At 30.4% G+C, this 25,493-nt stretch overlaps 1 long non-coding RNA gene across 4 annotated transcripts in view; it reads left to right on the top strand.

The window, feature by feature from the left end:
* LOC143234061 (uncharacterized) overlaps positions 1–25,493 on the top strand; it is a 54,334-nt gene that overhangs the window by 475 nt on the left and 28,366 nt on the right. For 2 of the 4 annotated variants that reach the window (XR_013018500.1, XR_013018499.1), the window contains exons 2-4: positions 1,768–1,829; positions 18,413–18,501; positions 21,511–21,560. This is a non-coding gene — a long non-coding RNA (uncharacterized LOC143234061). Of the gene's footprint in view, positions 428–1,397; positions 1,442–1,767; positions 1,830–18,412; positions 18,502–21,510; positions 21,561–25,493 lie in introns of all 4 variants that reach the window. The other 2 variants (XR_013018501.1, XR_013018502.1) reach the window with 2 other exon arrangements.

Below are 25,493 nucleotides of genomic sequence, written 5' to 3' on the forward strand. Positions count from 1 at the left end.
CTGAGAGTACAATTGATAAACCACAATGTAATAATGTAATCTCACTTAACAGTTTCTTGTGGGGCATTTGTTAATATAATGCACAGTTTATGGTTTTGCTGATGAGTGATATCACTGTGAGAAAGTACTGAAAAATGCTGATTCTACTCAAAGCGTCATCTTGAATTTTGAAAGAAACTGAATCTCAGTGATTACTTCGTGTTGTTTGATTCCCTTTGTGACAGATGCCAACCTATGGGAAGGAGTGTTACATTTTCAGTGTTGTGGTTTAGGTTCTTAAGTCTGTTAAGCTATAAGTGTAAAAAAGTGACTTATAATATTTGGCATACTTAGTGTGAGAGCGTTAGGATGAGTTTCACTTTTAAATCTCTTTCATAGCCACTGACGTTGTACCCACAGTTTTTGTTTTTGATAAATTCCCCCATTAGTGAGTATTGCACTAGTTAGTATTATTTAGGGACATATTGCTAGGTTTCACTCTTGACATATGGACTTTATTGTCATTCTCTGTTTAATCTGTTTGAATGGTCAAAATATATTTAAAATGTGATTGGATTACATGTTAGGGTTAATAATAAGAGGTTTTTTGTTTTACCAAACAAAGAAACGCTGGTTCTAATAAATTCATATTTGTTGATGATTTAAGGAAAATTTTAAAAATCTGTTACAGTTGTTAAAGTCACAATGTTTTAAAACATATTTATTGAAAGAATTATTTAAACTATTAAAAGCATGTAATTTGGTATTTCAGTCTTAACTAAATTTTATGAATAGTGGTCATTTATCAAAGAAAAGGGTTTTAATATAAGTATAATTGTAGTTGTTTTCACATTAGATACGTTTAAATGGTAAGGCTTTTAAAGTGCTGCATTATTAAACTGATTCATAAAAATGACACCTGTAATAATATACAGTTTTGTTGTGTATGTATGTATGTATTTTTGTTAAGGAAATAAATGTGCCATTTTGTAGTTTGTAATTTCTTGGAATGATGTGGTTTTAGTTTAACAATTTCTTTAATTTCAGTTAAAACTCCTATTTTAAAGTAATTTTCATTTCTTTCTTTATTTTCCTTATCATGAAGGCAACATTTTAATGATTTGATTCACATTTTATGTGCTGTTTATTTTGATTATTGTTTTATGCATACTTCTATACAATAATGCAGTAGTTATTGTATTTTTATTATAGAGTTTGTAAATCGGTTTATTTTTTCATGGACTGTTGTTATTTGCCATTGTTCATGGTATTGCTACTTTTTTGGTGGTAAGTAATGTTTCTTTATATTGTCTCCTGGTGGTACAGCTGTAAGTGTATAGACTTACAATGTGACTTTGCTCTCAAACAAACTATATTTATTTGAAATTCACTAATAGTTTTTTTTTTTTACTTTATAGAAAATAATTTTCATTCAAGTCTTGTCTGAATATTATTTATTTTAGTAAGTATTATTTTCATTTGTGTTTTATTTGCTATACGGTATACGTTATTACTTATAGTAAAAACTAATATTACATTTTATTTGAACACTTTGTTTTGTTGTGATATCTCACATCGTGATAGCACTATTTTATACTTTACATGAGTATAGATTATTTGATTTGTTTTTGTATCCTTATTATAAATCAAAACCAGTTTGTTTTGCTCACTTTTCATATACCTATCTCCAGTCATTATGTATGTTTTGTAATGTTTATTCTTGTATTTGCTGGTTTTGTGGACTGTGAGTATTAGTTTAAATTTATGTTTTTGATGCTTGTTTTTTAGGTTTGCCTTTGATGTCCAATGACAGTCTAAACACTTCCTTGCTGTTAATTACAGTCATTATGGTATGACATGTTTTTGCTTTGTTTTCTCAAGTTTTTCTTCTGTTATTTATTAGAAGTTTTATAATGTACTTTTTGTAATCCAATATTGATATCTTTATGTAGTTGTTCATATTGTTTTCTGCTGTTGAAATTCTGTATAATGATTAGTTGTTGATTCAGATACTTAAAAATGTCACTGTTTTCTGTTTTTGTACCCCTCTATCATAACCCTCATGTATTAAAAGTGTGTAATCTCTTTTATTAAAAGTTGCCAAGAATCCTAGATACTAATTAGTAGCAAGTATTTTAAAATGCCATTAGTTTTGTTTGGTTTATACATAGTGTGTTTTTATCAAGGTCCTACTCTAATAAGTATAATAAGAATATATACTCAGTTTTTCAAAGTTCATTATTTGTTAGTCTTTACAACTTGTTATATACAAATAAGGAAACCAGGTTATAGTTTTTATAGAACAATTAAACATGATTAATAAAATATCTCTCAATAAAAGCTGATATTACTTAACAAATAGCAATGTGCCTTTCCATTATTATGAAATGTTTTGCACAATAGTATATGTTTACAATTACATCAGTGTCTTAATTTTTATTATTTAAATATTATACTAAATCTGTGTTACTGTTTATCCGAGTTAATACACCTTTGTTTTGACATCAGTTCTGCTTAATATCCTACTCTTTCCTTGTTCACATTGTTATGGCAAAAAAATAGTGTGTACTTTTGTTTGAAAGTAGTTGTATAATATATACTAACAACTCAAGGCAACTAAAATGCTTGAGTTATATCTCGTTATTTTAAGTATTGGTAAATTATGTGCAAATAAACACAAGTAATTAACACTGCAACTGATACACCATTAAAGAGACTATTATTTCCAAGTATAACTTCTAAGAATACACCCTTGTGCAAATTAATTGAAACAAATGGTCATTTTACAATATTTTCAGCATGGTGGCTGGTGTAGGCTTGCTGATTTCCTTTAACAGTTATTTTTTCACACAACATCATTAGCTGTATTTTGCAGTATGGTCAATCTATTTTTGGGATGTATGACGCAGTTTTGAGGAATATTACGTCATTTGAAATTGCGTTAGAAGGGCAAGGAGACCAGTCAAAAAACAACTTCTTACCAACTCAGTGAAGAAAAAACGGTATCAATGGGGTACGAAATACAAGAATTGGATGCAAGGACAAGAGGGGGAAGGTGTTATTCAGTAACGAGACTCATTTCTTTGTACAGGGTTGAAGAAGTCTGCATGTTTGCAGATCTCCAGGTGAGAAACTTCAAGAATCTCGCATCAATCAGTTTGTAAAACATCCCTTGAAGAAGATATTTTGGGGCTTTTTCAGCTACTATGGCGTCGGAGACTTGCATATAGTAGAAGGTATGATGCGAGGAACACAGTACATTGAAGTTTTGCAGAGAAGAGTCGTTCCAGAATTGAAAAAGACATTTCCAGATGGATCTTGCATTTTTCAGCAAGATCTGGCTCCGTGCCACACATTGAAACTTGTGAAAAATTTTATGACTACAGTGCGAATAAAGGTGCTGGACTGGCCTGGAAACTCTCTGGACTTAAATCCTATTGAAAATCTTTGGCTGATTTGTAAAGAAGGACTTCGGGGGGAAAAGACCTGTGCTACAAAAGATAAGCTAATTGAGGCTATAATTTAGGTGTGGTATCGCGATCCAAAAATGAGTAAAGATTGCAGTCAACTCATGGACTCGATGCCAAAATGGATTAATGATCTTCTGAAAAATGAAGGCGGTCATATCATGTATTAATTTGTGAGTAATTTTTGGATTCTCAGAAATAAAATGCAAAAACTTGAAAAAAATCGTAATTTTCTGCCTTGTTTCAATTAATTTGCACAATGGTGTAGATGTAGGCTGTAATATTCACAAGACTTGTTGTGTTACAAGTAACTGAATGTTTAATAGTAAAGATAATGCATGTTTGGCTGTATACATACCTTTTAATAAGCATTTAACATTTGTCTTCTGTGGAGTGTAGATGGAATAGTGACATGATTTAGGCATTTGAAATTAGTGTGGGTTTTAATTAATGTATGTCTGAGATTGTTTAACAGTGGGTTGAGCAACTTGGAAATATGAACTTCGATATGGTTTGGAAGGGCATATATTCAATTATTTTTTAACAGGTCTTTTTTCTGTCAAATGTGTAAATCTGTGGAATTCATTATGGATGATGTGATGTTGGTTGTTATAATATTTCAAGTTCTGTTGTTGGGTGGGCCTGACATGGCCAAGCGTGTTAAAGCTTGCGACTCGTAATCTGAGAGTCGCGGGCTTGCATCCCCATTGCGCCAAACATGCTCACCCTTTCAGCCCTGGGGGCATTATAATGTTAAGGTCAATCCCACTATTTGTTGGTAAAAGAGTAGCCCAAGAGTTGGTGGTGGGTGGTGATGACTAGCTGCCTTCCCTCTAGTCTTGCACTTACTAAATTAGGGACGGCTAGCACAGATAGCCCTCGAGTAGCTTTGTGCGAAATTCAAAAACAAACAAACCTTTTGTTTGGTGAAAAATTTGTATGATTTAGCATTGTTTTAATACATGGAATATTAACCATGATAAACCAAATAGCCTTCTGTGAAGTCATCTTTTATCATTCTCACCTGTGTACATTATTTGTTATTAATAATAGTAAACATATGCTCCATATGGTTATATTTGGGTGACCTCAACTGAGTCATATTTTCTCATCTAGATTTTACATTTTTAAGGGTTCTTGAAAATGTATGGTTGTACTATTATAAGTTGCTTACAAATGGGAGTGAAAATTTTGATTTGTGACATGCTAATTTGTTAGTATTGTGAAATGGATTCGACATATATTGAGAGAGCTTTCACTTATTTTAACTATCCATAGATAGGAAAATGACTTCTTTACAAAGTAGAGAAAGGAGACTTTGGTGAATCTGAATATCTTTGTTGCATTCATTCCTATTTTGTGTTGTTTAACTTAATTTGTTGATAAATGGATTAATCACAGTGCTTATAAACACTACATGAATAGATTTGTAAACATAAACATTCAAAATGATTCATATAGTTACATTAAACAGATTGGTGGTAGCAAAAACTTACGAGTAAGAGTTATTGGAAGCAAGGTTGTACTGTGGGGAGAGCCGTGCATTTGCACAAGGTGCCACCAAACATTGGTAGGGCAATGGGTGGGAATGTTGGATCCTGGGTGATTTATGTCAGTAAGCTGAACAAATAAGGATCTGGTTTTTTGCTAATTATTTGTGCTTGTTAGGAAAACACTTGAGCAAAACATGTACCAAAACAACTTCAAATAATGATGTATAAAACTTAGAATATTTTTTGCAACTGAAATGAATGTTTAATTATGAGATTAATATTTCTGTTCACTAAGGAATGTTAAGGTGTCAGCTAGTAATAATAATCTCTGTGCAAGTATAATATTTAACACAATGTTTTGTTATATCTTGTAACTCTGCCATGGAAAGCCCGTTAGACAGCTTTTCAATTTTTTAGTGTATTTTTACAGACTGAAACACCACTTGGTTATCAGAAATTTTGCCTGGTGTCAGTTTGTGGCATTTTTAGGTGTAATAAGATACCTCTTACTTATTATTTCATGATATGTTAAAAGTTACAAGTCAGTGTATAAAAAAGCAAAAAATTGAGGGTCAGTGATTGAGAGGCCATTACAAAGTAGTTTAGCTATTATTCTCTACTCAAGCTACAAGAAAAAATGTTTTTCTTGAATTAATTAACTTAATAATACCCTCACATAATTTAAACTATACATACCCATACTTGTTGTGATTTGTGAAATGCTATATTTTGTCTATATAAATATGCAAACTTTATAACATTTTTTAATATAGATATGAAAACAATGAAATTGTGTTTATTATTACAAGTTGACAAATAATATTTAATGTAATTTTATAAAATAGTTATTTAGTAATTACAGTAATATTTCTCGCTAATTAGGGTAGAATGTAGTTAGATGTTATGTCTTATATTACATGATTTATGCTGTATAATGATCCACATAGGACAAGAACTATTGGTGCTTGTTTGGAGCTTTATATATTAAAGTAGATCAGTTAAGAAAATTTCAGTCTCGAAATTTATGTGCAAGGTTGCATGGAGCTCTAAACTCAATTTCTTGTCAGTGCAGGTTGGTTTTAATCTATTATAGCAAGCACTCGGGTGCTGGAGATGGAGTTAGTATTTACAAGTTGGTTGAAAGTGAAGTATAGGTAAAATGCCATTGGTTGGTGTATAACAGTTTAGATACACTAGTTTTCTGTACTAAATTAGAAGATTTATTTTGCTGTTAATGTCCTCCTTTATATTTATTGTGAAAAATTTTGTTATTTGATAGTTTGTTAAAACCATAGTACTAGTCATTTTGGTTGTACATTATTGATTTCTGCAGGAGTTAAAGATTAGAAAGAATGAGTAATAAGTAAAATATGTTTGCATTGGTAAAATAGTGACATGAGATGAAGTATATATGTAGATTACCATATATATTGTTTAAAAGTTACACTAATTAGTAATGTTAACATATATTTGTAATCTCATTATTAATGCTGTTTAATCTTATGTTTTTAAAGAAGCTAATATTGTACATATGATATTGCATAAAACCAGTTGTGCTAACAATATCATATTAACATATTTTATGTCCTAAGTTGTACAAAATATTTGTAAAAGTAATAGCTGTCTGTTTAGTTCCCATTGTGCAATTGATAAAATGGTAATGGTGCATAAGGAAATATGTTAATAGTTTCAGAAGTACTTCAGATTTCTATCTATGTTCCATTAGCTCTGAGACAATACTATCAACAGTAAGATATGTCTTGTAGTATAACTGGACGAATCAATATTGCACATAAAATTATTTGCATTAAAATTTTTTATTCATTTGTTTTAATTTTAATTTATTCATCTTTCAAAAGATGCTCTTAGTGAATAAATATTTTGATCTCATGTGTGTAGCTCAAAATTTTATCTGTATTTTTAATTTGAATGTTTTAATGCTCAGTAGGTCATGCTAAGTCATTGCACTTGTATGTGATAACATTTTCACAAAACAAGAAGAAAGAAGAATGAAAATATGGATCCAGTAAATAAGGATTACCCTACAACAGAGCTTAACAGTTCTTATTGATTAATGTTTCCCCACAGTAAGTAGTAAGTTTCTACTAGGGAAGTGAAACATGCATTTTATAGAGAATTAGGCTTCACAAAGTTGCATATCACTGCCAATACAAACTTTATTATTTCAGCATAGAAGAAAGGAAACAACTTATGTTTTCTTCCCAAAACAACAACCATATTTGATTTGAGTTGATGTAATATTGGATGGTCATATTTAGTCAGTACAGTGTTCCTCAAACTGTGGTACATACAAGTAGACAAAAAGTTGATAACAGATGTTGGCAATCAGTTGCTTTCCCTCTAGACAGGAGTTTAAAATTAGTGATAGTAGCAGATAATCTGAGTAGCTTTGCCATAATAAAGACAGAGCAAACAGATTTTCTGGCAATGAGAATAAACCCAAGACTGTCAAACCATTAGCCCCTCCCTTCCTGAAACGTCAAAGTTGAAAAGATTTGAAGTAAAAGAAACCTTTAATGACTGGAATTAGGCAGAGCACGGATAGCCTATTATGTACCTGTGCAGTAAATATCAAACAGTTATAATAACAATATTCCAAGATGGTACCTTATCTCCCACCCAGAATAGTTTTATTCCTGTCTTATCTACCTATGCCACTAGTCTTGAGTTAACTCCCACCAATATTCATGTGTTTTAAACAAACTGCATTAGTGTTTCATGACACCATCAGGCAACAGTAACTCCCCAGTAAGATAGTGATACAACCTCCATGTGCTGCAAGTCTTCTTAAGCACATGCACTTGAAATAATTTCATTCTTTTCCTCAGCATTGCCTTGAGTATACCTACTAATGTTTCTAGTCTACATTCCATTTAGTGAGAGTTATATTTGTCCTAATCCCAGCATCCTATGTGTTATCACTGTTATTTGATGTATAGGTCTAAATGTATACTTTTGTTACACATGATAATACAGATGCTATGCAAGTATATCTTATTTAAAAACAAGTAATCATTGTTTGCTCCAGACATATCCAAAATACCACCTTCTTAAAAATTGAACTTTGTGTACATTTTAAGTAGATTGGATGTAATTGCTCTGATCTGTAATCTTAATTAATTTTACTAAGTTTCTGAATGTAAAACAACTATTTGAATGCACATGGACACCAATTTTTTTTTTTTTTTTTTTAAAGACTTAAAGCCTTCTGAAATTTTGTAACAGCTTTGTCTAAAGGATTGAAGCATATGTGCTCACATTTTTCTACTTACTCAGATCTTCAATGAGTTTTATTCTAATATACAATTTGCTTTGAGAATAAACAAGATTAACTTTATCTTTCTATAGAAAATGAAACTGACTTGTACTGTTAGTTTTCTAAATATCACAAATATTTTTATTACTATAGCAACTAAAATATGCTAAATTAAACATTACTGTTTGTTTATACCCTTATCAAGTAGTTTATTCAAATGTAGAGGTTTGAGAACAGAGAGTAGTTGAACTAATATTTTATGCCCCTCCATCCACCATTTCCAGAAGGACAATGGTAAGTTTAAAGACTTGCAATGCTACTATCTGAAGTTCAGTTCCCTGCAGTGGACACAGCAGATAGCCTAATTTGGCTTTACCATAAAACAAACAAAATTATCTGAATAATTTAAAGATGAGATTAATTTAGTCAAGAATGCATATAATAACTAACTACATTCTTAATGAATGTGAAACACAGAGGTTTCTTTAACATTTAATAATTGTCATGTCAGTAAAGTCACTCTAAACAATACTTAGCAAGAACTAGAAATTAATAAATTAAAGTTCTTTTCAAGCAAACTAAACATCTTGACATAGTTTTAAATTAGTAAAAACTTGCCAATAATTGGAGGAAGGAATTTTCCCATGTAATGACTGCTAACTTGGAGTATTTGTAAGAATGTGTGTATGTAAGAGAAGCTTACATAATAAGAAGCTTAGGAGAAGCTGTTTTATATTAATTATTAATTTACTTGTAACTTGAATAAAATTATTATTGATCTTTATCTTTTAAATAAAGCTAAAGAAAAATATAGAAACTATGAAATTGATACCAAATTTTAAAAATGTCATTTTTGTATAAACACAGATTTTTTTTCTATTTTTTAGCAGAGTAAATATCTCTGAGTTTACATTTCAAGAATTAAAGTGTGATTTTAAGTTTTATTTGGAGTAAGTGTGGTCCAATGGCTAGAATATGAGGCTGAAAATGTGATACTGCTGAAAACTTTCAGCTGTAGGTGTATTTTAATGACATTCAATCCCATTATTTAGTTCAGATAGCCAGACAAAGTCCTGTTTGCTAACATTTGTTCTGATAGCCTTGACTCTGGTCAGTATCTCAAAATTAATGATGGTTATAACTGAATTCTAGACTCTCGCCTAATATTTATCCTATTTTCACACAAAGCACAGCCTATTCATGTTGAAAAATTCCATTTGCAGCTAAATTATTTAGATTTTAAAATATTTGAAGGATATATTACTAAAACATATTTATCTCTTATCACACTACAGCTATTACTTGACTGCTGAACTTTCCTTTATTTGCTCACCTAAGCATTGGTATGAACTTTACTTGCATAAATATAAAAACTAGGTAGGTATTTTAGTACAATCTAACAAGCCTCAAAAGGTTTAGTTGAGAATGTCTGTCTGTGATCTTATTTATAGTGAGATAAAACGTATAGTTAGTCCTGTGGTGTTTCTTCAGGGTGCTCTGAAGCTACATATAATTGTGATTCTGGAAACTTTGGAGTGAATTCAGATTTGTTTTTTCCTTTCTCTTTTTTTATTCTCTTTAGATTCTCAGGAAGCCACAGTGGAATTAGCTGCCTCTGGTTCATTTTCTATTGTTGTTTCATCCTAGTTTCTTGGCTAGTATGTGGTTGGGATTTGTGGAGTAGAGATGTGTTGTTAGAGGGTATTTGTCTAGTGGCTACTGTCCTTCTTGAGTTTAGATAAGTCCCCTTTTCTCTGAACTTTGATTTTACAGCCATTCCACAGTCTTCAGGATTAAGGGTTATTGTTGTTGTACATCTGAATTTATTTCTATCATTGTTGGTGTTCCAACTTTCCTCATCTCCTTTTAGGGGGTCATAGTTTTGCCTTTATACAAATATCCTGACCATGAAATTCCATTGATACCCAGAATGGAGTCTGTCTAAATCCACAAAGTTCCTCCACTCAGTGGAAACATTGACAGTGGCAGCCATAACTATCATATGCCTTTGGGATCTGTGGGGGGCTTCACTCCAAGAATTTTTAAATGTGCAGAAAACCATTACCACATTATTACATGTCCTTGAATCAGATTAGTCATTCAGTTCACATCTTTATCACTATTATCCACTAAACGTGCAATGTTTCTACCTCCCTCAAATAATTGGATTTTGAAACATTGTTCTAGGGCTATCAAAAATTTGCTTGTCAAGGGATTAGTGGAGAGTTGCTCCAGTATATTCATGGTTTTATTCCTGTCTGTTTGTTGTACTCAAAAAAGGTGGGAGATGGGCATCAAGTCATTGATTTTTCTTGTCTAAATTAGTTCCTAGATCCTGCAGAGCTCATGTAGTCATTCTTCACTCTATTTTTGGCATTTTTCACATTCACATAGGGAAGTCATCCTGCTGCTATCTTTGTTTTGTGTGCAGAGGTTTGGTACTGCAGTTCAGCACTATGTGTTCTGCTGAATCATGAAAGTTTTTTCTTTCTCATTATCTCCATTCCCTAGGTCTGTGAATCACTGGTTACTGCTGGCATCATCTCATTAGCTGGCAGAATGTCACACCCATATACTACTTTTAGAAGCAACCAAGACAGGTTTCATTGTTAAAGCTGAGAAGTCTATTCTCACCCCAACACAATGTTACCCATCTAGGTATCTTTCTCAACATATTCCTCATTTGCATCCAGCCAACTCTCATCCAGCTCCATGCTGTGTAATGGGCATTTTGACTGTTACTTGCATTTCCTTATCCCAATGTGCAAATTTTTTCTCTTTTGAGAATGTTGGCATCACTTGATTCTCTTATTCCTTTGAGACAATTACACATGATCCCTTCAATGGTCTTCATGTGATCATTGGTTCATGAACATTAATTTTCTTGTTCAGGATCACCATATTCAATCTTGTTGTTGGTTAACTTAGAACAATACTATGATAATTGTTCTTCTGCTGCCACTTTGTCCAGAGATCTGTCACTTCACTGATGCCTTGCTTCAGGGTGAGAAGCATATCTCAATGGTCAGGAATTCCAAGGTGTATTGACAGATTATGAAGCTTTTCTACACAGTGTTAGAACTCCTTGCATTTTACAGAGTGTGTTGTCTCACTATCTGAACTTATTAAGGGGAAAAAATCATTAGGCATCCCATTGACAATTCCACAGTAATGTTTTACATTTTTCATCAACGGGGCATGTTGATTTTCAAATCATGTATTTTCTTCCTTGGGTACACTCCTATCATATGAACTTTATTATCTTACCAAATGGATTCTCTCAACAGAATGAATGATGCATTGTGGGGTTTACCCATTGGATTTGCTTTCAATTTGGAACATTGATAATCGATATGTTGTTCATAAGTTGAAACATCCAGCTTCTGCCATTGTAGTCTTCAGTACCCCACCCTTGAGTATTTGCAGTAGATGAATTCAGTCAGGACTGAATGGAATTGCAATGTTAGGCCTTCCAACTTGTTCATATGTTACTCGAGGTACTAGATATGATTTGTTCCAAACCCTTGCCAGGTTCTGTTTTTAACACTGGATTTGTGACTAGACTGTGGTTTCTACTTCTGCTGTACCTTCAGGAGTGCCCATCTCTTCCACTTCCTCTTTGGCCATCTCTGTTGAGGCAGCCATGATCCAATGTCATACACTCAAAGGTCTTGAAGCTCATGCTTCATGCATGGAGGTTATGTGGTCCTTGCATTGGGTCAGGGTTTAATTTCTGAGGTTGCCATGTATTGATCTCAGTCTTTGCATAGTGGACGTTTATCAGTAAAAATGGCACATATGTTGACAATGGTGTATTGAGAGGAGGTTGAACCCACTTTGTCCAGAAGTGTGAACCATGACCTGTTTTACCTGCTCTTTGTCAAAGATTTTGCATTTTCCACAATCTCCTTATAAAAGGTAACCTTATCAATTGCCTACAGATACTCAAGCCAAAAAGTATTTAATTTCCTGGTGCTCTCCAGCTTGTTGTTTTGGGTTCTTCATTCCAAATGACAGTTTCAGTTGTGTAACTGGTATATTAATGTGATACAACATGTTTTTCTCAACAGGCTTTCACTTTATGTACTATGTATTATCTTTCCATTAAGGTTTAAATTTGGTTATTGCTGTCCTGATGATCTTGCTGGTCTGAATTGTTTGTGCTGATTGTACACAGGACACTTTATCATTTTGACTACATCCTCCTATAGTCAGACTGGTTCTTCTTACCCTAGCAGCCAGAGAAGGGAATAAATCTTTTTCACTGATCCATCTGACCACTGTTTCTCACTTCTTTAACCAATGAGATCTTGATTGTTTGTTATATCCAGTATGGGTCTTAAAGTATTATGTTACCCATATTAATGCCTTTAGAGGTGCCAGACAGTGACTTTTTGGATCCTTCAGTTTTCTGGGAATTAGCCGTATGGACAATGCCCTCCCTTTCCCCTGTACATTATCAATATTGGATTCTAACTGCTAAGAGCCAGAGTTAAAGAATGTGGATTGGGTCAGTCTTAAAAGGGTGATTTAATATTATTTGAATGAGGTGCTTGTGTATATAGAAGATGCAGGTGGAATGTGTCATATGGCAGATATTACCAAGGGCAAGTAAGTGGAGAATAAGATTGGAACAGGACAGAAAAAATCTGAACAGTGCTTAAATTTAGAAAGGAAGGAAACCCTAGCAGTTGAGTAATGACTATATTGCAACAGGGGGTAAATGTTATTGGAAATACATTTTCAATGTGACAAAATTCTGACTTTATTAGAATTAGTATTTAAGCATCTATTGTTTTTCTTATTTAAAATACTGTACATGAAGTCATACTCAATAGCTATCAGCATAAATACTACTTAAACATCAATGTATATTATATATTCAATGGTTTTTAACAAAAGAAAAATGTTATGCCTGAATGTTTACCAAATAGTTGTTAAAACTACTTATTACTTAAAGCCATTATGTTTGTAAAATTTAGATACAATTTAAAAATGTGTTTCTATGAAAAGCTAGGCAAAGACAAATTATTTCTTTATCTTGTTTTTCATAATTCTTTCCATATCTGTTTTCTTCTCAATTTTGAATTGAGCATAGAGAAATAGGTTTATTTAACAATTGCTAAAGCCCCTCATCTGTTACTTTCATTTCAGTGGTTGTGGGAAATTATACTTGTGTAGGTCAAATTAGAATAAAAATAATGTAGTTATAAATATTTTATACAAAAGTTACATAGAGATGATGTTACAACTTCTGTTCTTGTATAAAACTTAATGAATTTGCCAAGCATGTTTTGTTCTGCTGAATAAATATTATCGGTGTCATACGTTGTTTTTGAATGTAAAATTTAAATATGTATTACTGTTATGATTAAAAAATGTCAAATTATCATGATAAAACTTATTCAACACTTTGAAACAGTGCATTATCTAATAGGCAATAGAACTATTTGAATTTATTGGGGCACTTGATTTTGATATTCAGCCATGAGCATTCCATGATAGTTATATACACAGGTCTTCATTCTCCACTGAAAGAGGTATCTTGCAATTTGGTTAATATTGAGGGAACATATATTACACAGTTTCACTGCATTGTTTTCTGAGTTTTTGTGAAAAGTTAGAAGTATTATGTTACTGGGTAATTAGTTTTACCTTAAGATGAGTTATAGTTGTCATAATCCTCAAACAGTGAAAATGTGTGATGAGAAATATTTACTAATAAATTAGTTAGAATATGTAAACATCTGTAAACTACTTTGTATTTGACATTCAGGACTGGTTGAATATGCATTCATGTACAAGGTGATAGGATATTATCCTAGTAAACTTATTAACATCAGTGTGTTGATATTCCTATTGAATTTGTTATAATGCTCCATTAACATAATAAAATTATAATAGTTGCTGCAGCAGAAGTTCAAGGCTCTTGACTTTTAAACATGAGTAAACAATTTCTTAACATTTTGTATGTGAATTAAAATTCTGTGGTGCCACCACTGGGTAACATTACATTATACGAAAAAAAAAACACAAAAGACAAGCTGGTAAAAAGAAATTGAGTGTATTCACACATAGTGGCTATAATTGGAATGATTGACTTCAGATTTATTTGTGGTTTTATAAAAACTCGTAGGTTTAAAAAGCCTTGATAGAAATGAAATAGAAACTCTATAATATTTCTTCTTCAAGGACAAACTGAGAGTGGTGATGTAATTGAATGAATGATAAATACAGGGATTTTAGTGTCATTGTAAAGGTCATGTGTTTTTCCAGGAAATGTTTATTTCTGTGTACTATTGTAAGTGTCTTATTTCAAGTACAAAGTAGCTGATGGTGAGAGTTTGTGTAAAAGAATGTTACAGATAATTTAGAAATGGCTAAATATATGTATATTTAAAACTATGCTTAGATGATTAAGTAAAATAAGGGTGATACCTGCTAGCTCATAAAAACCACTGATTCATTTTCTGACAAGCACAATCAAAGAAACGTTAAAAGATGTAAAGAAATCACTTATGAAATGAAAGGCACCATTTGTCTTGTACAGTGTAAACAATGCAATTGTCAAAATGTAAGATGTAAACAAATAACCTACGGAGAACATTTCAACAACCATAAATCTTCTGTTAACACCAAAAGAGATCTCCCTGTTTATCAATACTTTAACCAACCTGACAATATTAGTCTAATCAGCACTGAGAGGATTCAAAACTAAACAGATAAAGAAATAAAAAAGCTTATCGGGTTGCTAATATAAAGACTGTTCAACCTTTCAGAATTAATTTAGATCCTGGATTTCTGTTCATTGGTTTCATCTCTGTCACAAACAGAAAATTAACTTTACTCTTTGTTTATTTTATCATGGAATATGAAAGCTGAATTTCCTAAAACTTACTATTTGTTTCAGAATTTTTCATATCTGTTATCATATTTTGATAAAAATAACATTTTTTCTATCAGTCTGCAGGTGTCACCTTTGTTTTACGTAAATACCTAAGCATAATTTTAAATATATATTTAGCCATTTCTAAACCATATATCTCTAACGCCTTTTCACATACTCTCTCCACATCAGCTAAACTCTACCAGAAACAAGACACTTACAATAGTACATAGAGAAATAAACATTTCCTGGAAATCTGGTTAACATTCAGATTTATTCAGATATTATAAATTCTTTACTCAGTTTAGTCCCCCCATATTAATTCAAATAAAATACTGCTGTTCTGTGTATGTGTACATGTGGCTTGAAAACATACAGTAAAAGTTACAAACAGTGATTCAAACCTGAATACACCCTTGAAAAGAGTAAGAATCAGTGTCTTTTCTACAGTCAATACTTATGTTTCTAGTATACATGCTAGTAAAGTGGTATGTTAAATTCACATATTGATATAAATACATAAAATATAGCTGAGCCAAGACGAGGTTATATTGGAACTGGGTTTAAACAACCTCTGAATGCTGAATGAAGTTTGGTGAAACTAATCAGTGTTAGTTGAGAAAGAAAGTATTAAAAAAAATTACCAAAATCAAGTTAGGAGAGAGGATCACACATTGTGAAAAAATTGAGTAGTTACTCAAAGTTACAAGAAGAAAAAGAAAACAAACTGAGAAAACAACAAAGATTTCTTGATTGCAAAATTTTAAACACAGTGCATCTGTTGTTTCAGGTTTACATGGACACTGGTTAATCTAGATTTAAAGCCAGGAAATGGGAAATTGAAATTAAGTGTTATTTAGCTGCTTACAATGGTAATAATAAAAGTCTATGCATTAATTCATTCATTTGAAGAATTTCTTATCCATGTATATTTATATCATTATAAAGATATTAGAATCTTTAAACCTTTAGCATTTGTTGCTGTTTGTCACTTCAAGGACATGGGGAGAAGAATTATTGGGATGTGGGGAAACTGTGTGTTCCCGATATGATACCTATAACTTTATTTTCTGATAGTGTTAACAGTGCATACCACTTATAGCTGAAACATTGGTTACTTCAAGGATAATGTTTGTGAATTTTTGTGCTTGTAGTTTGTATTTTTAAAAATGTCATGTTACTTGTAGAATAATTATATACAAACAAAGTAGTTTTCCTTTATTGCACTGTAAGAGGGAGATGTAGAAATAAAAGTGTGTAATATAAAGAGACAAATGTTTTAGAATGCGATTTTCTTCTATTTTTGTGAAATTGTATTGTTTTTTCTATGAATACATAAATTAATACTCTTCTTAATTGTAGTTAAATAACTCTTTTAGGATAATTAAAAATATACATTTCCGTCCTTCATTTCATTAATATTAATTGTATTTACTTGGAACAGTTTAATCCACATTTGTACATCTGGACACAGAGGTGTGAATCCTTAATTTATCATTTAGTTATCTCCTTTGTATTTTTGGTTACATAAGTGCACAGTATTTCATTATTTAGCCAGTAGAATTTGCATTGTGTTGATGGAAGTTAATAACTATATAAAAAATGCATTAAAAATAGTCTGTTTTGTAAACAAAGTTTTAAATCCTTTTTAAATTTTGAGAAAACTTACTTCTTCAGGTATAAAGTTTTAAGATTTAATTAGATGAACATTGTTTTGCTCAGTGATAAATCTGTTGGTTACCATACTAAAAATCTGTACTACAGATATCCTGTTGTGTAGATTTGTGCTTAATGACAACCAATCCAAATCAATTGTTTTATGCTACAATAACCAATGTAATCAATGTTCATTGATAACTGAGTTAATCACAGATGAGGAGGCCTATTTAAATTTATTAGCATTGGGATGATACCAAGGTGTAGTTAATTTTGAGCATTTCAGAATTTTATTCTTATAAAAAAAAAAGATGTTTTTTATATATAAATTGTAATTATCTCACATTCTTATATTTTTGTAAAGACTTTTATAATATCATCATATCTTTCTTGTGGAAATTCACAGATTATTATTTTCATAATTCTTGTTCTATGTACATGTATAGTTTTTTGTTTGAATATTTATATAATCTTGTAAAAAATTTTGTTTCATTCTGACAAACATTCATACAATTTGAAATTGTCAGTGACACATTGTATTCATGAACATCAAAATTGTAATTTGTTTTCATAAATGCATATTAATTTGTTTTTTATTATGAAAACAAATTATTTCGTTTATGTAAATAACTTAATTTACTTAGAAAAATGGAAATTTATGAAATGATTACTTGATGTATGTTAAACATTCTAATAGTACTGGAACAGTATATGTTTAGAGTACTGGTATAAATGTTAAATGAATTATTAAATTTTGTATCCAGTTTACTTTGCCTTCACTTCAGAACTTGTACGGTTTCAAATGAAAAAAGAACTTTGAAGTGCAGTTAATTTTGTGGAATGGTAATTAACAAGTAATACAAATTATCAATGAGTAAGTTATTAGTAGGTCTATGCAATGTTGCATACTTTAAGTTAATAATTCAAAATAAACTTGTACTTCAATTGCGGTATTTTTCTCACACATCAAATATTTATGTTCTTCCTCATTTCGTTTTTGTTTTTTTAACAAAATTTTAAATTTTATTATAAGTTATGACTTCATGGTCATTTTAATGTTTCCTTTTTTCTGTTTTAAACTTTAAACACTTTATAATTTTTAATTTTGTCTTGAAATTGTAGAACTGAATTTTGGATTGAAAAAATAAGAGAATAAATATATACCTCCATTTTTTAATAATAGGTGGCAGTATTTCATCACTATTCTACACACACAGTAGGAATGACTCCACCTAACTCTTGTTGTTTCAGTAGCTTGGTGTATTGATTTTTAGTCTTGAAATAATATTTTTCCACTTTAAAACTGTTCATTTTAGTCAAAATTTAAATAATTTATTAAAACTATTAATTACCTTTGCTTGCCCTGTAGATATTGTGTACTGTATAATTATCAACATTTTTATGAACATAAGACCATATATTTTAGATTCTGTTATGAACATTTTCTCAAAATAATATTTCTTTGAACTTTCAGTGGAATAAAAATGCTTTGTAGGATGGAAGTGCTATTTAAGTAGAGAAAATGCTATTTTTGTTAGTTGGCACTCGCCAACCATGAAATGTTTGTTAGAATTCATTAACTACTTACATACTTTACTGCTCATTTTTGTATTCACTTTTTTCAAATATAATTTTTTTCTCATGATATTTCCAGGAGAATTTGTCACAAAAGCTCAACAAATTGCTTGCCAGCTGGCAAATCATTCAGATGTTACTTGATGTTGACACATTGTTTTATTTCAAGTAAGATCCCTGCTAGCAGGTTAGTGTGTTAACTACATTACAAGCTATCGTAGAGTTTTTGATAAACTTGGCTGCATTTCTTTAAGTGTGAAAACATTAGTTATTTTCACGTCTGTCAAGTTCAACGAGTTATGTGTTAATTTAGTTAACAATATTAGTATGTAATTGAAAATAGAAATGTCAGACTACTAGTGCTATGAGACAGTAAGCTATTAATAACTATAACTTTCTAGCTATGGTATTCTTTTTGTTTAATCTTTATTGTTTTTGTTATTAATATATCTTCAAGAAATAGTTATTTGTAGTATATTTTTCCCAACATTTTAAAGTTCCAAAAGTTCTGAAATATATTGTAATCAACAGCTATGCTTGTTAGAGAATTTATGTTCAGGCAATGTAGATTATCATAGTTGTACTTAACTCCCAAGAACTATAATTAATATGAATATTTTAGTGCAAATTTTTTTATTTGTCATTTTATGCTAATTTCTTTAAGTTTTACTTATGTCTTCAGTATTTATTTCCAGATTAATTGTTTTTAAAAGTTAAGCAAAATCTTCACAAAGAAATAAGGTGAAGTATTGTTTTATTGGAATGTTTGTTGGATATTTGATAGTGCAAATGGATATTTATTGATAGATAGTTTAGTAATTCAAGATGAGTATACTGGAATGGATGGCAACTGCTTGTAGTAAAACATGCAAAGTAGAGGAAGATGTTTCAAAAATGTCATCTTTATTTTTAAAATCTGTGTATGTGTGTGTGTGTGTAAGCTGTTGTAGGTCTTTTATATTAGTATCCTGGTGAATTGTGAAGAACATGCTCTCATTGGTTTGTTTATCCATAGTTCTGATTGGCAGAAATACTGCACAGGGTGGCTTTGAGTAATATGTTTTTTAAGTTTAATTGATGGAACAACTGCTCTTAAATTTCGTTTTTTATATAATGGAAACTGCATTTTCAGGCAACAGTGCATAATCATAACCTTCACACTGAACATGGCTGATAATAAAGTAGATCTTTATTATTTAAAATATATTATAAAAACATAATTCATCTTCAATAATTAGGTCATGAAGAATCACTTCTGTCTTTCAAATTTTGACATGTATTCCTTAGCAGTAACTGCTGTTTATAGAAACCATTGCTTTTGTTAAAGCTTGTTCCTCTGTTAAATATCTTGCAGTCTTAAAAAAAAGCAGTACTTTAATATTCCATATCCCTGGCTTATCTCTGAGATTTCCTTAGGTAGTGTATCAGATATAAAACATCACTTTTTACTTTTATAGCTTCCTTCAATAAATATTAGAATACATTTAATATAAAATGTTCTTGTAATTCTAAACTTCTTTTTCACTTTATAAAATCTTTTCATCTCAAGTCCAAAGAAAGCATTCAAGTGAACTTTACCAGGATACCTTGTTTTCATTGTATCCATCAACAAACAACCCATGAATATAATCATGAACACTAACATTATTCTGTACTCAATATTTGCTTATAAATTTAAGTTTGAAACTTTTCACAGACCATAAATTTTGCACTAAGAAATTCATGGAGTAAATTGCTTTCTATCATTCAAAGGTTGTGAAGGGTCTTTGTAAACTCTTTGGTTAACTACATTTTATTACTTTTTTCTTATTATACAGAAGTGTAAAGTAGTTTAGTAATACTTTTATTGCTTGTTAATGATAAACACAAGGATAATGTAATGATTTTTTTTGTGCTCACTTCAGCCACTTGTACCATCATCAGCTTTTAAATTAGGAGCTTTGTAATATTGAAAAAAACAAGTTTCTCTTGAAGCTGGCTTTTAATTTGTGTAAAGGAACTGTTGTGCTTTTGGTGTTTATTTTCTTCTTCTTCCATATCAATTTTGTTACGGGTAACAGAATTTCTTAGTTTCTCAACATCCTGCATCACTTTTTAACATTTTTCCAATACGTATGATTTGTTTTCTCTTTAAAGTTTGTTATAAATATTTGGTACCTGAAAGGATTGAGACCAAAAAGGATATGAATTTCCCATTATATTAGTAAAGTGCATTATAAGAATATATTCTGGGCAAATATTTTTCAATTTTGATAGTCAAAGAATATGGGTTTGCCATTTCATTAATCCTGTCATCCATATTGATGACCATATTTCAGAAGTTGAGTTCTCACCTTAGTGAAATCAAACTGCTCAATTAGAGTAGTCTACAAGGCGATGTTGACTAACTGCCTTACTTGTTTTTCACTTCAAAATTAGTGCAGGTAATTCCCAAGTAGCTTTGCACAAACTAATCTTTTTCAGAGTTATACTTTTATAGTATCTTCTGATTGCTTCAGGCTGACAAACTTGAGATATTAAACTTAATACCTTATTTTTATTTAGTTTAGCCACTTTAGTCTTGTAGCATCCCATGTAACCTTTTTCATATATATCTGTTAAGAAATCCTAATCAGTAAATAGTCTTTGACTTGCTTGGCTATTCAGTTTGCTGCAAAGTGAGTGTATTTAAAAATGTTCTAGGCCAAAACTTTTTTTCAGAATACCTTTAGCTATATCATGAAGAGGAGTATTAAGCCCAAACTGCTAAACTAATAAACACTAGTCATCTTTATCTTACCTAATAATCATTACTTTCAGTCTAGAGTCATCACTTTCTCTAACAACTTCTGTTCCTTATACCTTTTTTTTTTTTTTCAGCTCACACAATTAGACTTTCAGTTTTATAGGTTCACAGTTGAACTATAAAACAAAAATGTGTTAAAAATGTTAAGTTGTTGAATAAATTTATTAGACTGTAAGTATTAATTAAAAATATATTTTCTGTTTCCTTTTTAGATTTGCATGCCATTTTATCTCTTGTTAGTCATATAGTTTTAGCATGTACTTTATTTATGTTGGGAATTATTTTGTAGTGTTTTAAGTTTTATATCTGCTATGTTCATGTTGTTATTAGCCTCTGTTTTACCAGAGTAAATTAATATTCTAATAAAGATCCATTTATTAAAACATTTGTAGTACTTATACGAAGAAGCGGGGGTTGGCTATTATGACCATCACTGCTAAAGGTTGATCTTCATTCTATAATATAATGCCTTTTTATCTTTTAAGATTTTTGAAAACTCTTAGTAGGAAAGATTATATTAATAATATTCCTTTTCAAAATATCTCAAGAGTTGAAATTTATGGTTCCCTGATTTCTCGAGGAAACCAAGTTTCATTGAGGGAAATTAGCACAAAGGCTAGATATTCCATACAAAAATCACTGAGTTATTGCTCATTTTCTGTAAATATATGGGAAGTTAAACCAAAATGTCATTATTTTGCACTTGTATACAGAGATTATTCAAACTGTTATGACCTTGTCTTTCAATTATTTTACATGTTGTTCAGAAATTTGTCCATTTTTCATCTGAATAAATGAATATATACAGTTTGGCCGAGCATGGAAACATTATGTGGGCAGTCATCTTTAACTATTGGAGTCACAATTTAAAATATGTATTAATTTCAGAACCATTTTTTTAAGTTTGTTCTCATTTTAAGCATAAATAGATCATTTTATCAGTTTTACAGATTTATGTGTTAAAATAGAGGAAAATCCATTTAATACAAAGGAATTTAATTTTCATAGTTGATTTTTCTGTTGTCATGTCTTGTAAGGAAAATCATGGAAATACAAGGGTAAGTGAACCAAGGGAAGTACTCTACTTTAGGACATTTCACACATTGGATGTACATCCAATGTCACCTTTGGGAAAATAGTCTGAGAGAGCTGGTTACTGAACTTTCATGAGAACACTGGGTCTTTTGTATTAAATGCATCTGCAGTGGTCTTTTAAATTTTCTTTTCAATTTTAGAGTAATTTTATAAGTTTACTGATTGTATAGAAATGCTAAACAAATCAGACCAAGTTAACTTTTTATCCTTGTTAATTTCCTCTGTTTCTTCCACAATTTGTTTGTGAAGTATGAGATCCTGTGTTTGGAGTGGGGAGATTAATATATTGTTAGCAAAATAATCTTCTGGTTTAATGTCTAGACTGAACTATCTAAAAGTCTGTTATTGGGGTTTTGTCAACTGTCTTGGTCTCCATTGGCTTACTTGTAAGTTTATGGACTTGCATTGCTACAATACAGTGTTTGGTTTCCTCTGGACAGGCACAGACATTCCATTGTTTGGCATTTAGCTAAAATAAAAAAAATCAACCATCTTGGAAGTTAAATCTTTGAATACACTAGATATGATGCTCCAATAAAGTGTCAATTACACAGAACAAAATACTCTATTATCTTTGTATATACACCATTGGATCTCTCCTATAAGAAGAAAAAATGATGAAGAACAGTCTCTGGAAATTTCAAGAAGGGTAATTTCAAATGGTTGTAGCATATTGATTAGAAAGGCTACTGAATACTGTCATTCCTTGCTGGTATATGATTGATATGTACTGAGAAATATTGATACTTGCTTCTTTTGTTTTTCCTTGTTATAAATTGAACTTGTTTATTATGTAAAGAATTTTACATTGGACCAAATTAACTGGACGATATACATCTGTTTTAATTAACTTAATAAACTTCTTATTATAAGTTTCAATATGACATCTTTGATCAGTTTATCATGTCTCTAAATGTCCTGGAGAGTGTGAAAGTGGACAAAAAATGTGAAATACAGGCCTTTTTAATAAATTATAAATATCTTAATTAATATAAAAGGTAATAAATATCAAACAGGACTAACATTTCTGAGAATAAGTGTTCGCTAACCATAAAATTAAATTGTTTTAACATGCGTGTGTGTGTGTGTATATTTTATTCATTTACTTAACATAGTTTGAGGTTTAAAGCAATTCAATTATTTGTTTGTTTTTAATATCCTGCATATGGTACCTATCCTTCAAAAACCATCTTATAGTTTTACATTTATCTTTTCCTAACAAAACATTTTGGAACTTTTCCTTCTCTGTTGATATTTTTCATATGTTCCATTAGTAGTAGTACTTTCTTTGGGAAAGTTCTTAATGATGGTTAAGTAGTTCTGCAGTGGGTATAAACATATACTAGTTCTGTTTAGATAAATTATCATAAAAGCAATAATATTAAGTAATCTTTATATAAAATTATTACAACTTGTTAAGTCAAAAATACATTTTACTAATATGGATTATTTTACTCCAGTTCTATAAATCACATAAAAATTACTATAAGTGACTAGCACCAGTCTATTATTCCCATCTCTTTAAGTCATATCAAAGTTACTTTGAATGACTAGGATATACATGGTAATGTAAAGTTATTTGTACAGTTGAATAATATATTGACTAGTAGTATGGGTGTAGTTTTTGGTTACTGTCATATTAAGTTTCATTTATGCTATTTTTTACTGTTTTAGCTATTAAGGAGCTAAAATAGGAACTTTAAGATATAAATTTTACATATTACCATCCTTTGTGATCTATTTATAGTAGCTTGTTTTATTAATTAACATTCTCTTAATTAATATTTTTTGCTTCTTTCATTAAAAACAACTGGCTGTAGACAGTGAATAATGATTTTAAGTTTGAGATGATGAGAGATTGAACATCTGTACTTGTTTTTAGGTATTATGTTTCCATTCCTTAGTTCTAATTTCACATTACATATGAGGCTCATAAAAAGAGATTAAGTCTTGTTGAATGTGTATTTCCACTGGTGTTATGGATTCTACATAGATATCTTGATTATTAGATTACATTTTACAATTTCCACAAAATTATTATTACTCTTACTCTTATTACAGTAAGGAAAAGTTATTGATGTAAACACGCTTTTCTTTAGATGTTAAAGTTAATGTAACTGTTGTGTTATTTTATATGATACGTATGAATCATTGAAAGGATTAAGCTGTTTAATCTGTGAAGTTCACACACTTCAAGTAATATCTGTATAAATGTATTTCATCTCTATATATATATTTCCTGTATTGAAAATGTTAGTTAAAACTCCTTTAGATTTTGTTTACTTAAAGCTACAAAAAATATCTCAAATTGCCTGTTTTGAAATTTTTCTAGTCAATTACTCATCATATTTGAATTGATTTATAAGCAATTAAATGGTTTGTATGAAGTTTATAAGAACTGTCAATATCAGTTTGAAGTTAACACAGATAACAGGATTAATTAACCCATATTTTTCGTCATGTTCTGTTTTGATTATTCACTTTTGAATTAAAAGATAAATAAATTCAGTCCTCCTTTTCAGAACCAAATATATTTAATAATTCAGCAAGACAAGCTGACATTTCAAAATTACTCCTTTACCTCATATGTTTAAAGCTTGAAAGTAAATTAATCGTAAGGTTGCTTTATTTATGTATTCCCTTGCATGCCTTGTAGATTACAAAGTTCTAAACTTTGCACCAAATATTTGCTTCATGTAGTATGACCAAACAAGTCAACCTTAGCTACAAATTGAATTTTGAATGAAATGTCTGGTTGTTTAAATAAAACTAAATGTAAAATAAAACATGATACAATGGTGTCAAGTATCAATTAGAATTATCTGTGAAATTGTGGTGATATTTATCTTTATTCACACAACTGTTTCAAAAGCAGTGTGCAAGTGTTCTGCATATTTAGTTGAGTTGTTTTTTTGATCATTACTTTCCTGGAATAAAGTTTGATCTTACTCAATAAACCTCTTGCTATAAGTTCAGTGTGACATCTTCAATCAATTTACTATGTCTGATAAATGTCTTTCAAGAGTGTGAAAGATATTTACACAACTGTGTTTACTTCTATATTGCAGATGTATTTTTGACTATAACAAGCTGTGATAATTTTATATAAAGATAACCTAATATTACTGCTTTCAGCTTTATAAAGTGTATTTTGGATTGTCACTTTCCTGGGTTAAGGTTTGAACTCCACCAAATATTTCTGTAAGTTAATATAATCTGCAAGTTTATCCTATTTTAATGTATAATAGGAATAATTAGAAATGTAGGATTGTGAGATGTT

Source organism: Tachypleus tridentatus, chromosome 12, assembly GCF_004210375.1.
Source record: "Tachypleus tridentatus isolate NWPU-2018 chromosome 12, ASM421037v1, whole genome shotgun sequence".
NCBI lineage: Eukaryota > Metazoa > Arthropoda > Merostomata > Xiphosura > Limulidae > Tachypleus > Tachypleus tridentatus.